The sequence below is a fragment of the Hermetia illucens genome, chromosome 5, assembly GCF_905115235.1.
Source record: "Hermetia illucens chromosome 5, iHerIll2.2.curated.20191125, whole genome shotgun sequence".
Classification (NCBI taxonomy): Eukaryota; Metazoa; Arthropoda; class Insecta; order Diptera; family Stratiomyidae; genus Hermetia; species Hermetia illucens.
The window spans coordinates 21,799,984-21,815,145 of record NC_051853.1 but is presented as its reverse complement, the minus strand read 5'-3'; the positions used below and the strand labels follow the sequence as shown (position 1 = coordinate 21,815,145).

General features: G+C 45.4%; 1 pseudogene; it reads left to right on the top strand.

The window, feature by feature from the left end:
• Nucleotides 1–207: 207 nt before the first annotated feature.
• LOC119656980 lies at nucleotides 208–13,879 on the top strand (annotated as a pseudogene).
• Nucleotides 13,880–15,162: the final 1,283 nt, after the last annotated feature.

Genomic DNA, 15,162 nt, shown 5'->3' with positions numbered 1-15,162 from the left:
TGCGCAGGAGGAGGAGGACTATGAGTCAGAGCCTTACTTCGAGGGTATATAGCCCTAGTCGTAGGAGACTATCAAATCGGTAATTACCAAGGAATAAATCGGTAATTACCGGGGTGCAAATCGACTGGGCTATAAACTGCTTCTCTGTATATAAATCACTGGGTCCAGATGGCATAATGCTAGTCATGTTACAGAAGCAGGAACACAATGTTGTACCATGGCTTGTCGAGATTCACCGGAGTTGTATCTCTTTGGGATACGCACCACACTCTTGGAGACGCACACTCGAAGATTTCATACCGAAAGCGAGCAGGTAAATCCATAAAAACCAAGATATTTTTCTCTATTATGAGGAAGGAACTTTGGGAAATGTATGTCTTTGGCCCGCATGACGCGGATTCGTTACAAATCCTACCAAAACGGAACTGATGCTATTCACTGCTATTCTTTCCTCCAGTGTATAGTATCTGGGTTTAATCCTGGAACTGAATGTTAAGGAGGCTTGCATACTTTTCTATGCCTGTAAGAGAATCTTTGTAAGGAAACGGGATCTCCGGCCGAGGATGAATCGATGGAGGAGTTTTCTCGGATACGTTTAGTGTGTATCCGAGTCGTACGGTCCCACAGATTCACCAGTGTATTCCAAGCGGAAATACTGGGAATACCTATAGACGAACTGGAGAGCAGCGGAAGACGATTGGAGAGCAGAAATAGCCCCACTCCCCACTGAGAACGCTGCTTCGCTCGTCGAACGGACCGCAGATAGCCCACTGCAAAGCAAACTGGGGAAAAAGCGGAAAGAGAACGACGTGCCTGAAGGAGACTTTATCGAAATAGTTTCTAGGGCCCAAAAAAAGAAGACGAAGAAGGAAAAGAGAAACAACTGACTCCGCCAACCAAAAGCCAGGAGGGGAAAAAACGAGGAAACGAATAAGGACTAGACCGTCGGTTCTGCTCATTAAGCCAACAGAAGGCAAGACATTTGCGGAAGTCGCTAGTGAAATCCGCTACGAGATGAAACCCAAAGACAACGGAGCAGAGGTGTCTTCGATACGGAAAACGAGGAGTGGCGGAGTTCTCGTCGAACTGGGCCCAAAGACGACTAACAAGAGTACGTTCTGCAAAGCGGTCAAGGGGTTATTGGGGGAGAAGGATCTTGTTTCCAGCCTAGGACCCATGTGCTCTTTAGAAATCCGGGATCTTGACTGCCTCACAGAAAACGTCGAAGTAGAGGGGACCTTTGTAAATGCTCGAGGCCAAAAGCTCGCCGTGGTAGAAGTCCCCGAGTAATATGCGAGAAAACTCCTTAGCAGCGGGAGAATCAAAAATTGGATGGGTAGTATGCAGGGTGCGAATGCGGATAGTACCCACCAAGTGCTGCAGGTGTCTGGACTGGACTGGTCTCTGGAGGGATCGTGGCACGTCTGGTGAGAGCGTCGCACACACTGCGGGCTCGGGACGGTATCCGACCTTCAGGGCGAAATTGGAGAGGGATAGGGTGCTAACGGCATGATCCGCATTTTACAAATTAACATGCACCAGTTGCTCACCAGTTGCTAGCACTGTTTATGCGGAAGTAAATGCTGATTTAGTGTTGATTAGCGAGCAATACCGAAACAAAGACCCGTTATCATGGCATCTCGACTAATCGGGCACCGCATCTGGGTTCGGGACGACGTTCGACTTCATGTTCTTGCCGAAGGCCGGGAGAACGGGTTTGTCTGGATCCGGTGTTTAGGGATAATGTTTTTTAGCGTTTACCTGGCGCCGAATGAGACGATGCCGGACTTTCGGGGCCGGGTTGATGCTCTGGTGGACGCCGTTTCGAGCACGGAGGGACAAATACTGGTAGGCGGTGATTTTAATGCTAGGGCCCTTGAATGGGGCATGCCCAGTCAGACTCCAGAGAACCGGGTTCGTAGTTTTAAGCACCGATTCCACGCCAACGTTTCAAGGCCCAGGCTGTGAAGGAACCATTATTGACATCACTTTTACGTCGGAATCTCTAGCATCATCGATGGACGGGTGGTGAGTCCCAGAAAACTTCTCAACAAGTGATCACCAGTACATCGCGTTCGAAGTGGCCTGTGGAATGCCGCGAGGGTGAACACCGAGAAGTTCGTCGAAGCTCTTGGAGCACGCGGGCCGCATTGGAGGGCGCTCCGGAGGGTGCTAATGCCGCAGCTGACACCATCGTAGATTCAGTAATGAACCTCATAACGACGGCACATGAAGCTTTTATGGTTCGGAGGGGTCCCAGGTACGACAAGCATTCTATGTACAGGTGGACGGCAGGAATTGCCGACCTACGGAAGGAGTGTCATAAGCTCCGGCATTTGGCATGTTATCGGGCTGAATGAGGACAGGTTAATGTAGATAGCGCGGAAACCTTACAATATTGCTCACTTTTCGCAATGAGAGAGCTCGAAGAAGCAGTTCTCACTATGAAAAACAAAACATCCCGGCGGAAGTTTTAAAACTCTTGTTTCGCCAACGGCCAGAATTGCTGCTTGAAGCGTTCAATGTTTACTTGAAGGAGGACATTTTTCCTGATCAGTAAGGGTAAAGGAGGCCCAGAGCTCCCGTCTGGGGACTTATCCGCAAAGCAGTTGGGGTTCAGAACAGGGAGATCCACAGTTGATGTTATTATGGAAGTCGTAGATGCGATTCATCGGGCCGAGGCACACAGCGCCGATCTCGATAGATAGTGCTCCTCATAGCGCTTGATATTAGAAATGCCTTCGATTCCTTAAGACGGACAGATATGTTAGGCATACTAGAAAATACCACGTGCCAAGCTATCTCTCGGATATTGAGAGATTATCTGAAAGACCGCTCCCTGCTCTATAAGAAGACTAGAGGGCCAAAAGGAGGGTGGAAATCACGTCGGGAGTAGCACAGGGATCCATCCTAGCGCCGGACCTCTGCAACGCTTCTTATGATAGTCTGTTGACTCCTGTCGCGCCTGGTCGGTTATGTAGGCGACGTTGCGGCACTTGTTGCCGGACGCACTGTTGAACAGATGCAAAGCAGACTTGGGATATTGATGCAACGGGTAATTGGATGGATGACTGCTCACGGTTTCAGGTTTCAGAACATTAACAACTGATTCCTCCAAATAGAGAAGCTCTACGATTTCCCTGCTGGGCTGTTCATCACCGTTCCTGCTGTCCCTCGAAAGCTGTTTCTTCCACTCATCAGTAAATCCTAATAATTTGAGAATTTGCGCCAGTGAGTGGAAAAAGCGGAGGGGGGGGGGTGTGGTAAAAATCGAGGATGACCATAGAATCTATGAGCCTAATGAGACAACGTCGGATTTTCTAATCGCATTATACGATTTTAGATATAGGAAGACATTTTAAGTTACTAAGCTAGTTCTATTTCCTAGATTTTCTACATTCATTAGATCCCGCAAGTAACCAAATATTAATTAAAGCTAAACATACATTATATTTTGCAATTCAACTCAAGCTCTTTGATGTGAGTACCGAAACTTGAGCCAAGGATATATTTCATATGTGAAACGTTCCCCTAATTCTGGCTAAAATAACGGATGAGAAAGTGAACAAACGAAACATTAATGGTTGCTACATCATCATCTGGCCGCCCCCCACATCAACATATAAAATAATGGACTATAAAGGTTCTTGGCGAAAAGAACTAAGTGTCAACCCCAAACGACACATGTATAAATTAAATACTAGACATTGTTGTCCAACACAAAAGAGAACAATAAACCTTTAATAGCGGCTACCATCCGAAATGGTAAACCACTTCAGATGAAATAAGTTGAAATTATATGACAGGTTAACTGGGGAACGAGTTTTGTATCGGTAGTCATTTTTTTACTATTAAGCGAGTTTGTGCATTTTTTTGAAAGTATTCATTTGCTCGGCTCATTTGTGGACAAGGGCGTAACAGGTCAACCAGTGGTATCAGCAGGGTAAAGTGTCAAATTCAAAAGTTAGACTTGGCAGAGCATCTGAGTATGAATCAGTCAAATTGCGGAATCCTGAGCTCCTAATTGGCTGCCCATGTTCAGTACATCCAGTTTCAATAATGGAGCCCAACAGCCTCAAATTTTAAGGAATTCATGGTTTACCACCGTTTGACAGAAAATTTCACTGTAAATGTCTAAATCCTAGGAAGATTCTTTAACCAATCATTTCACAAAAGTAATGTCTTCCAGTTACGCCACTGATGCCCAACCTAACAATTATCATTTTCGATGGAAACTTTCAGTGTTGATAGACAACGACCACCGGCACTGTCACTAGCCGTGGTCAGCGTCCACCGACGAATCCGCTATTAAGATATTCCCCAAGAACATTATGACCTGATGATTATACTGATTAGGTGGAAGCGTTAAAATGCCACCGTATGGCTGGGCAACAAAACAGACATTAACAATAAACGGAGACGCGCTGGTTATGGCGTGGCAGCAGCTCAATCCAGATACTCGCTTATGAATCTAACAATGAGTATCTACGATAGCACGCGCTTTACCTGTATGTCAAGTTTTACTAATCAAGTACGGTACGTGCGTTTTTTGAAAATACCACGCTTTTAATTGCCTTTCCAGGCATGTTTTCTTGTCTTGTGGCTTGCCAGGTCCGGAACCGACATCGCACTCGTCCATTGTTAAACGGCCGCATAGATCATAGGTAAAGATGTTTTGTTGAATTAACTAGTTAAATTGTAATTACCACGGCGACCTCGAATTAAAGGTATTCAATGCCTAGATGTGGATTTCGCGCTCTTACACTGGCCGTGCGCCGCAGGATTTGACCGCATGACCGGTTACAGTGCACGAAAATTAAAATGACGAGGTTGTGCAAAAATTTTTATGTCGGCATCTGTAAATTAATATCTATTTATGAGATCTTTAGAATTTATTGCAATATGAGAAGGATTTAATGTTTTGCTATTAAAATATGAAATGTATCTCGTTTGTTGCCGCTCAGGTTTCTGAAGAAATGATTGAGACATTCAACTTTATGTTCCTGATTTGTTCGCGTTCCTCCTAAAATAAATGAAATTTTCAGTTATAAAGCGAGTTGGCTTTGAAAAGTGAGGAAATAATTTGGAAAACAAAGTGGCAGCTGCTAATCTTTTGTAGATCTCCCGCTTCGATTTGAATCACATTCAAGGAGGTTGTTAATAAGCTGCGAAATATGTGATCATTACTCTGCTCGCATGACTCATCGCAATCTAAAGTGATTTGCCATGACAGATGACAGTCAAGAAAGACACTTTTTCAAATAATATGGATTAACTGAGTTAATTATGTACGCACTTTATTTGATCTGAACGCAAAACTCCAACTTTCTCCAGTGTCGAGACAAAATCTTATAACTTGCCTGGATGCACTAAGTCGTGAGCCGCGTGGAACACTTCCTTCCGAAAGGTGGCCGGAATATATGGCCGAGGTCCCTTTGCCGAGTCTTCGCACCAGAGAGAGAGGTTCAAGCCGAAGATGGGCAACCCCCGAAATATGTATTTGGGGTTGGATTTGAGGCTCTGAAGTACTGCGTCATCCTTCTGCGCCTTGACAATAGCCGAGAAGTCGAGTGAGGCGGGGATGTTAAAATCGGAGACACGACACAAAGCGTCAGCAACTATGTTGTCGCCGGACACGTGCTGGATGTCTGACGTAAACTGGCTTATAAAGCTCAGATGTCGAAGCTGACGAGGGGACGCTTTGTCGGGCTTTTGTTTCAAAGCATACGTGAGAGGCTTATGGTCCGTGAACACTGTGAACGGCCTGCCTTCTAGAGAAAAGCGGAAGTATTTGATGCTCAAGTACGCGGCGAGCAGTCCGCGATCGTAGGTACTGTAGTTCCGTTGATCGGGATTCCACCGCTCAGAGAAGAGGCTTAACGGCTGCCAGATTTGATTCACCTTTTGGTGAAGAGCAACACCTACTGCGATGTCAGAGGCTTCAACAAAAACGGCTAGGGGTGCATCTTGCAGAGGAAATGCCAAGAGTGTAGCATCAGCCAGTTTTTGTCGGGATTTGTCAAACGCGCGGACAGCCTCTTCAGACCACACGATCTCTCGGATGTCCTTTGTTTTGGGGGCAGAAAAGTACGCGTTCAAAACGGACTGGTGTTGGGCGGCGTTGGGCGGCGTTGGGCTGGAAGCGACGATAGAAGTTTAGCATGCCCAAGAACCTCCTCAACTCCTTCACTGTCTTCGGACCCGGGAAGCTTGTAATTGCTTGCATCTTGTTTGGTCGGGCTGTATTCTTTCAGGGGAAATGGAGTGGCCGAGGAAACTCACCTGTTTTTGAAGGAATTTGCACTTCTCAACGTTTAGGACTAAACCGGCCTCAAGGAAACGTTAAAAAATGCACTCTAGATGGGCTAAATGTTCAGACTCAGTGGAAGAAGCGACCAAAACATCATCCAAGTATGCAAAACAGAAATCGAGGTTTGACAAGACTGAGTAAATGAACCTTTGAAAAGTTTGCGCCGCATTGCACAATGCGAAAGTCATCCGGGTGAACTCGAAGAGTCCAAAGGGTGTGCATATTGCCGTTTTTGGTATGTCTTCTGGAGCTACAGGAATTTGATGATAAGCCTTGGCTAAGTCCACGGTCAAAAAGATGCGGCAATTTGCAAGATGATGCGCAAAGTCGTGGATGAGCGGAATTGGATATTGGTCTTAAACAGTCTGTGCATTTAGTCTTCTGTAATCCCCACAGGGGCGCCATTCGCCGTTTGGTTTAGGGACCATATGCAGTGGGGAAGACCAACAGCTGTTTGAGGGCCTGCAGATACCCTGTTAAACAAGTTGTTCAAATTCTTTCCGCGCAATAGGCAGTTTCTGGGGTGGTAGAGGACGCACCTTCGAGAAAATCGGGGAACCAGTAGTGTTAATGTGGTGCTGCACATTGTGCTTCACTGGTTTAGAAAGACTACACTCGGTAGTAATGTGGCTGTACTTTTGGAGAAGTGCCCGAACACGAGAGTCGGTAATGTCTTCTGAAAGTACGGAAAGATTATTGTTTGGGTGAGATGCCATTTGGCCCGACGAATTAAGCTTGGTCGTGGGATCTATAAGAGACTTGTTTTGCAAGTCCACCAGCAACCCATATTGACGCAAAAAGTGTGCGCCTAGTATGGGGAAGCTGACATCCGCCAGGATGAATCGCCACGGGGGTTGTGGAAATAATCGATGGAACCGGGGTACGGGAAGAATCGAAGACTCCCAAGTGATCAGGTCTTCGACAAGAGATCGGATCTCACAGAGTCGAGGTTGGTGCGTCTGCTGAGGACAATCTCCGACGCATCAAAGCCACACCTCCCACCCGACACTCGTCCGCACCTGTCTGTGCGCCCAGGGAGCTGGACACGTGCACGCATGTACTGATCAGGATGGACGCCGTCCGGAAGCCGCTGCAGCCTCCATATGAAGACCCGTACCGCGTGCTCGAGCGGGGAGAAAATTTCTTCCAGCTCGAGATCGGTGCCCACAAAAAGGCGGTCTCCCTGTCCAGGCTGAAGCCCGTGTGCGCCCCAAAACAACATCACGTCCGCTTCGCAGATTGATGGGCGACGCAGTTCCCGGTTCGGTCGCTGAAACCCCTAGGTTTCAATTGAGGGCGGAGTCATGTGGCGCAGTAGGATTGCCAGCATTTGAAATTTATTTCGAATGTTGCCAATGCGAGCTTTAGATGACGCCACTCTTCACGCGTTTTAGAACTCTCCACAGGAGTGGAGAGCCAGCGCTGAAAAAGTGGCGTTGGTTGAACACAGATGGGCCGCATGGAGAACAACCGGTCTCTTCTGCCTCCAACCTGGACCGCGAACAGTCGGCGCTGTATTTACACGACAAGTCGTGAGCGGTACAACAAAGCTATTGCAAGTAAAATTCGTGCTTTTTCTGTGCAGTTACTGCCTCATAAATTGTGTGTTCCATTGGATAATAAACGCACATACATAGCGGGAATTCTTATTAGCAGCGTGTAGACATTTTTAAGAGTCCACTTTTCTCAAGAGTTTGCCAGACCTTCCTGGAGATACGAGATCTGAGCGCGATTGCTGTATAATTAGTGCAGCTTAGGAATAAGATAGCACATATTTGTTGGTTGCCCTAGTCCTCTGAAATTTGCTCGTGTAACCTCGGTTACCAACGATGTACGCGTTTTGCGCTTTAAAGAATTTTTGGGCGGTACTCCTTCATATGAGACGACAACTGAGTTTCTGGAGATAGGTGACATTTACCGACATGGAGGAGAAAGACAGTTTGTGACTAGGCAAGAGTCAGTTCGGCACGCGATACTTCACCCCTAATCTGAAAACAAGGTGACAAAAATGGTTCCCAGATGTTGATCACTCCCTTATATACATTAACTAATACACCATAGGTAAGAATTTTAACGAAAGCCAACCGCGTTGTTTAGGCCTAAGCTCGGCCGAAACTAGCTTTTTATTTCAGGATTAAGCTCAAATTCTCTTGTATTGGGGAGCAATTTACCCCTACTCTTTGGCCTACGGACCTCTCTTTTTGGGCAAAGCACTAGGATCAAATCGTAAATCGTCCATCTCCTTTTCGAAAAACTTTTTTTTGGATATGGATTAGTAAATAAAATAAAGGTTAGATCCATCCCTACATGTATTTTTGTCACATTGTTGAACGATTTGTTAGCGGGGTTTGGTGTCAGAATCCAACTTGGTGTTCGGTATTTAGATTTTTTCAGAGGATCATAAAGTACGGCTACTACATTATATTTCAGAAGGAGCCTCCTACTTTTTCAGGTGGCACGCATTAGAACTGACGGCTGGCGAAAGTGCTTTGATCGCTGCCAGATCTTTTTTCAAGCTGAACCGAGTTTTCTTGGTCTACTTCCTTCTTCAACTCCATCGCTGTGAGTATTTCTCAGCTCAATGCAGTTCCTCTTAAAATGGCCTATGTAGTGTTTCTTAGCCTCAGCATCTTTCTTCTGTTGAGTGAATTTTCTTTCGCCTATCAGTAGTTCTAATTGCGATTTTCCTCTCCGTTCCTTTTATTTTTTGTAGTGACTTAAATCTCTCCTAACCTAATAATCTCCACTCTCCACTTATTTCTTTTAATTTCTTTCACTTTCTTCCATCTTTGCCCACCTTCACCAATACCTCTTTTGCCTTTCAGATCAACCTCATCAGATTTCAGTTAAATAGCATTTTCGATCTTGTTCTTCCTAACCTTCCGCGACGGTGCTTCCCTCAATTTGCTTACACATTTTCTTACGTGAAAGCCAATAGCCATTGTCAATCTGTTGAATTCCAAGCCACCTGTCCCAACACGCCATGCTGCCTTTAAGTCCGGTAAATTCAGCTTTCAAAGACCGAATTTATGTGTTTGCTAATGACTTAAGTAGTTGGATGATCGTCAGAGACCAACCTGGTTGGCAAAATTGACCGCTAAGGTTCGCCCGCAAATGTTAAAGCTCCGCGCTTGGATACGTTTCTTTTAACCATGCTCAGGAAAGAGGGAGGTCTTTTAGACACTTTATTCCCCAAGTCCATCCCGAACAATTGATCACCGGTCAGGAGGACTCTACTAACAACTACGCTCGTGGTCACTACACAATCGAAAAAGAAAACGTCAGCTTGGTTTTGGACCGCATCCGTAAATTGGAAGATCAATACACTGGACTCGAAGGTTTCCTGATCTTCCACTCCTTCGGAGGTAGCACTGAATCGAGTTTCACATTACTATTGATGGAACGTCTTTTTTGTTGGAATTCGCTATCTACCCACCGGTCTCTACTGCTGCCGTCGAACCATACAATTCCATCTTGACCACCCACACGATCCTTGAGCACTCTGAGTGCGATTTTATGGTTGACAACGAGGCCATCTACGATATCTGTCGTCGCAACTTGACCATTGAGCGCCCAACCTACACCAACTAGAATAGGTTGATTGGCTAAATTGTCTCCTTGATCACGGCTTCCTGGCGATTTTACGGTGCTCTCAGCGTTGACTTGACTGAATTCCAGACCAACTTGGTACCATACCCATGTATCCACTTCCCATTGGTCACCTATACGCCAGTCATTTATGAAGGCTTACCATGAACAGCTATCTGTTGCCGAAATCACGAATGCTTGCTTTGAGGCCGCCAACCAGACGCGAATGTGACCCTCGTCCCGGCAAGTACATGGCCTGCTGCATGTTCTACCGAGGAGACGTGTCGTCTCTAAAGACATGAAGACGGCCATTGCCAAAATCAAAACTAAGCGCACCATCCAATTCGTTCACTGGTGTCCAACCGACTTTAAGGAGACCGTTGATAATTTCTACTATCTAGGGTCGAAAATCACAACCGATAACAGCTATGACGATGAAATCTGTGCAGGGTTGGTAGCTGCCAACAGAGCCTATTTCAGCTTACAAAAACTGTTTCGCTCGAAGCGTCTCACCATAGGATCAAAGCTCTTACTGTACAAGACGTGGGTTCTTAGCAAGAAAACTCTTGGCCGCGTTCGAGAGAAAAATCCTCCGAATAATTTTTGGCCCCTTACATGAGGATGGACGATTCCGTGGCCTATATAACAACGAAATCTATGAGCGATACAATGACCGTCCGGTTGTGGATAAAATCCGGCTCAATAGGTTATGGTGGGCGGATCACTTAATCCGTATGGATGAGGATGATCCAGTCCGGAAAAACTATAAGGGCAATATCTATGGTAGACCCTGCCGAAGATGGAGCGATGGCGTAGGTCAGGACGCCAGACAGCTTTTAGGGATATTGAATTTGTGGACCTCTTTCCAAAACCGGGATGTCTGAAGTTCTTTATTAAGGCAGGCCTAGACCGGATACCGGTTGTGGCGCCGTTGATAATGTTGGTGATAGTATAGCCAGGGTAAAACTGTACACGGCCATGGGAGAATTCAATATTCCCACGAAATTGATAAGACCAACTAGGTGCCTGAGCAGTGTGCGAGACCAAATAAAAGCAGCAGGGTCACTCTGGAGACCATTTAACATCAACAACGGTCGAAGACAAGGAGATACCTTATCATGCGTCCTCCTGAACTAGGCCCTGGAAAAAGTGGTCCGTGATGCAAATGTAAATGCGAGGGCCACCATTTCTTTTAAGTCCACTTCAGTCATACCTTAAGCTAGCGATATTGCCATTATCGGAAGAACAACCCGAGATGTATGCGCTAACATTATCAACATCGTGGGAGGAACGACCCGAGGCGTTCAAACTGCCTTCAGGCAGCTCGAGCAGGCTGCGCTAGGTCTTGGGCTGCACATCATTGAAGGCAATACGAAATATATAGTGGCAACGTCAGCACCAAAGACTAAAGAACAAACACCATCGAATCGCACTTGTCAAACGAGAACGATAAAGATAGGAGACCACAACTTTCAGACTGTTGAAAATTTCTCCTATCGAGGATCGAAAATAACAACCGAAATCAGCTATGACGATGAAATCGGCACACGGTTATTGGCTGCCAACAGAGCCTATTTCAGCTTACAAAAACTATTTCGCTCGAAAGGTCTCACCGTAGTGTCAAAGCTCTTACCATACAAGATTATGATTTTGCCAGTCCTTATATACTCCTGGGAGACCTCCCTGGGAGAAAATCCTCTGAAGGTTGAGGTGGGCGGGTCACCTAATCAGTATAGATGAGGATGATTCAGCCCGGAAAGTCTATAAGAGCAATATCTATGGTAGAAAAAGAATGCGAGGCAGACCCTGCCTGAGATGGAGCGATGGCGTAGATTATGGTGCCAGACGGCTATCAGGGATGGTGGACCTCGGGGCAAAACCGAGATGTCTGGAGTTCCATACTAAGGCAAACTTAGATGGGATACCGGTTGTTGCGCCGCTGATGATGACTTTAGCATAAGTGGACACGTAACTCCCACTTAACGTTGCTCACATCTGGGTAATCCCCTTTTATCGCTTCCTCCACCTCTTTCGCATTAGTGAGACACCCCAGATCCCTTTTTTCAAGGGTACACATGGATTCTAGGTTGGAAACTATTGCTTGCGTGCCTAGAATGATCTTGACTGTATTGTAGAACGTACTCTTCTTATCAGTCTTCGACTCAACCTCGACAAATGTATCGCGCCGCGTAAGATTTCCCGTCGTTCGGCTTGACGAGAATGGCTTCTAATCGTGGCTTGCATCTTCCCTTTTGCTGCCGTCGTAGTTGACTCCGGTTTCACTGGAGCCACTGTTGTAGCTATTCCACTTAAGTTGTTGTTATTGGATTTTCTTTTTTTTTTAAAGTTGCGTCGTTTGCTTGCCTCCTCGCGGAATTCTTCTAGCTGCGTCCTTGTCGGCAGTTCCAAGCTGTTTTCCTCTTACCTCCATTTTTCGATTGTTTGTTCGCCCTCAGGTGTGGGGTAAATAAATAAATAAATAGCTCCTCTTCAATTATCTATCAAGAGTTTCGCTTACCCCTTTTTCAAACTTGAATTCCATGGCGTCTTTCCTTTTTGGCTGTCAGGACTCTTAGCCTCTACGGCGTCGCTCCCTTTTTTACTACCAGTCACTTTCACCGTTGGGACAGTGGGCCTTTCTCCTTTTTAGTAGGTGACTGTCGTAACTTCGCGCCTCTTTCAAAGGCATTTATATTGGAATCTCCAATTTTAGCTCCCAAAAGCGGTGAGAACAACCGAAACCAGCTATGACGATGAAATCGGCGGACGGTTATTGGCTGCCAACAGAGCCTATTTCAGCTTACAAAAACTATTTCGCTCGAAAGGTCTCACCGTAGTGTCAAAGCTCTTACCATACAAGATTATGATTTTGCCAGTCCTTATATACTCCTGGGAGACCTCCCTGGGAGAAAATCCTCCGAAGGTTGAGGTGGGCGGGTCACCTAATCAGTATGGATGAGGATGATTCAGCCCGGAAAGTCTATAAGGGCAATATCTATGGTAGGAAAAGAAGACGAGGCAGACCCTGCCTAAGATGGAGCGATGGCGTGGGCCAGGACGCCAGACAGCTTTTAGGGATATCGAATTGGTGGACCTCGGCGCAAAACCGGGATGTCTGGAGTTCCTTATTAAGGCAGGCCTAGACCGGATACCGGTTGTTGCGCCGTTGATGATGAAAAGCGGTGAGAGTGGTTTATTGTTGCTCTTTTTAAAATTGTTGGTTGTGTCGTCGTGGTTGTTGTTGCTGTTGTTCTTATTATTGTAGTTTGGGTCCCAGCTGCAATCCGCTACGCTAAGTGTCACCGCCTTAAATGATCTCCACGATTGTCTATGCGAGCAAGGATTGACAAAAATCCTTATCGGAGATTGTTCTCAGAGTCGAAATCTGGCGCTAGTCAGGAGCCCATCTCATGTAAGCGTGTACTGCCAACTTAATGACCGTACTTACAGCCCTGCCAAGATTGTTAGCGGGACGGAGGCATAGCTTTCAGCTCATGTGTAACCTATTCTGATAAATCCATTCCGGGTCGTCGCCGTTATCGCTTCCCCCGTTAGTTCATCACCAAGTTGATTAGTGGTTTATAACCACCACCGCCTACCAACTGGGAGGTATGAGTCGGCTTGGTTAGGATCGTTGCCATCCAGCAATTTTGCTCTGGCTGCCTGAGCCCGTTTGGCCTCAGTTGAATATGTAATGTAGTTTTCAACTCATCACTTTTCCCCTTATTATCAATGCCAGAACTAAGACATCATAAAATACTATTTCAAATCGCGAAACCTATGGCTTATTCGTGCCGTAGATAGACAAAACTCTGTGTTATCTATGAATGGCTCTACCACTGGGAAGCTGACGTCTATTTCAAATAAAAGACTGACTTGGGTAGATATGTTCAAATCAAAACTTTTAGCAATCAAAATAAATGGAAGGCCCAATATAATCAAAACCCCTAACCTTTTAAAAACCTCATAATTTAGACTTAACATCCAAGTAGCCTCGGCACAATGAAATACCAAATCCCCGTAGTTAGCTCGAGATTCATCCTAATCGATATTAATAGCGAAATATTGTAAAGGAGTTTTCCGAATCTAAATTAAGAAATTACCATTCACGTCTCCATTCGTTCATTGGACGAAGGATTAATGTGACTAAATAAATTCAATAATTAATTCAAGAATTCGACACAAAACAGATAAATTCCCATGGAATGTATTCAATTCGAAACCGAATACGGCGATATGTATCTTTCATCTGGAATTAATTAATCTGTCCTTGTGCTTATCACTTTTTCATATCGGATTTATAACTAATACGACACCGATTTAACGATATATGTTCACTAATTAACGGACAAACATTCGATATCGAAGGAAAAATTTTCACCTTTTTCGAATAAAATGCTCGAATAAATGATAAATAAATCAGAAGGCGATAAATAAGAATTTTGTCTCGTAATAACTCAGCTGGAACCATTTAGTTTAAAGAGGTTGTGAGAAGGTGCTCAGGTGAGCCACAAAAACATCTAAGCCTACAGCTCTTGCCTTATTACGTGCACGAGCGTTACTTCTCGGTATGCATATGCGTATCTGCTGGATCCGCTGGACCTGCTGGATGAGCACTCGGTTGCCGCGGGACACGCGGACCGATCATGGACGCTTAACATTTTTTTAATTCTTGACTAAAGTGTCTGAAAATTTATATTTAAATTCTGGGCTAACAAGGTGAGCATCCAATCTAAATGTTCGAACCAAAGAAAAAGATATGACCGGACATCGATGCATTTTACACCTCATCTTCGTGTTGAGATCGCATTGTGGAGTACAGAGTGGCACCGTGAAAACTGGGCATTTGTCGGTGGGAAATTGGAAAAGTATGAATTTCTTTAAAATTGTTATCTCCAGAATTGTCTTTTTTATTGCATCTTTGTCCGAATTCAACAATATGACTCGAACCTGCTCCCATAAAAGCGCATAATTTGGCTGCTAACTTCAGATACTTTCGGAGCCCATATAAGATGGATGAAAGGAAGAAAGAAGTGACCATAAAGGCTCGAACGAGTATGATACCCAGTGCGACCCACTGTACTCATCGGGGCAGCATCCTTAACAACATTAACTGCGTCCAAGAACGATCTGACACGACATAATCCCGCGGTGACCACTGGCCAGTCGTCGTCTCCTATGGCTGGTCTACACACTCCAGGCCTGCGACTTTTCCACTCGGCGTCCCGTCGTGAGCCAAACACTTTAATGTGAAATGTTTTATT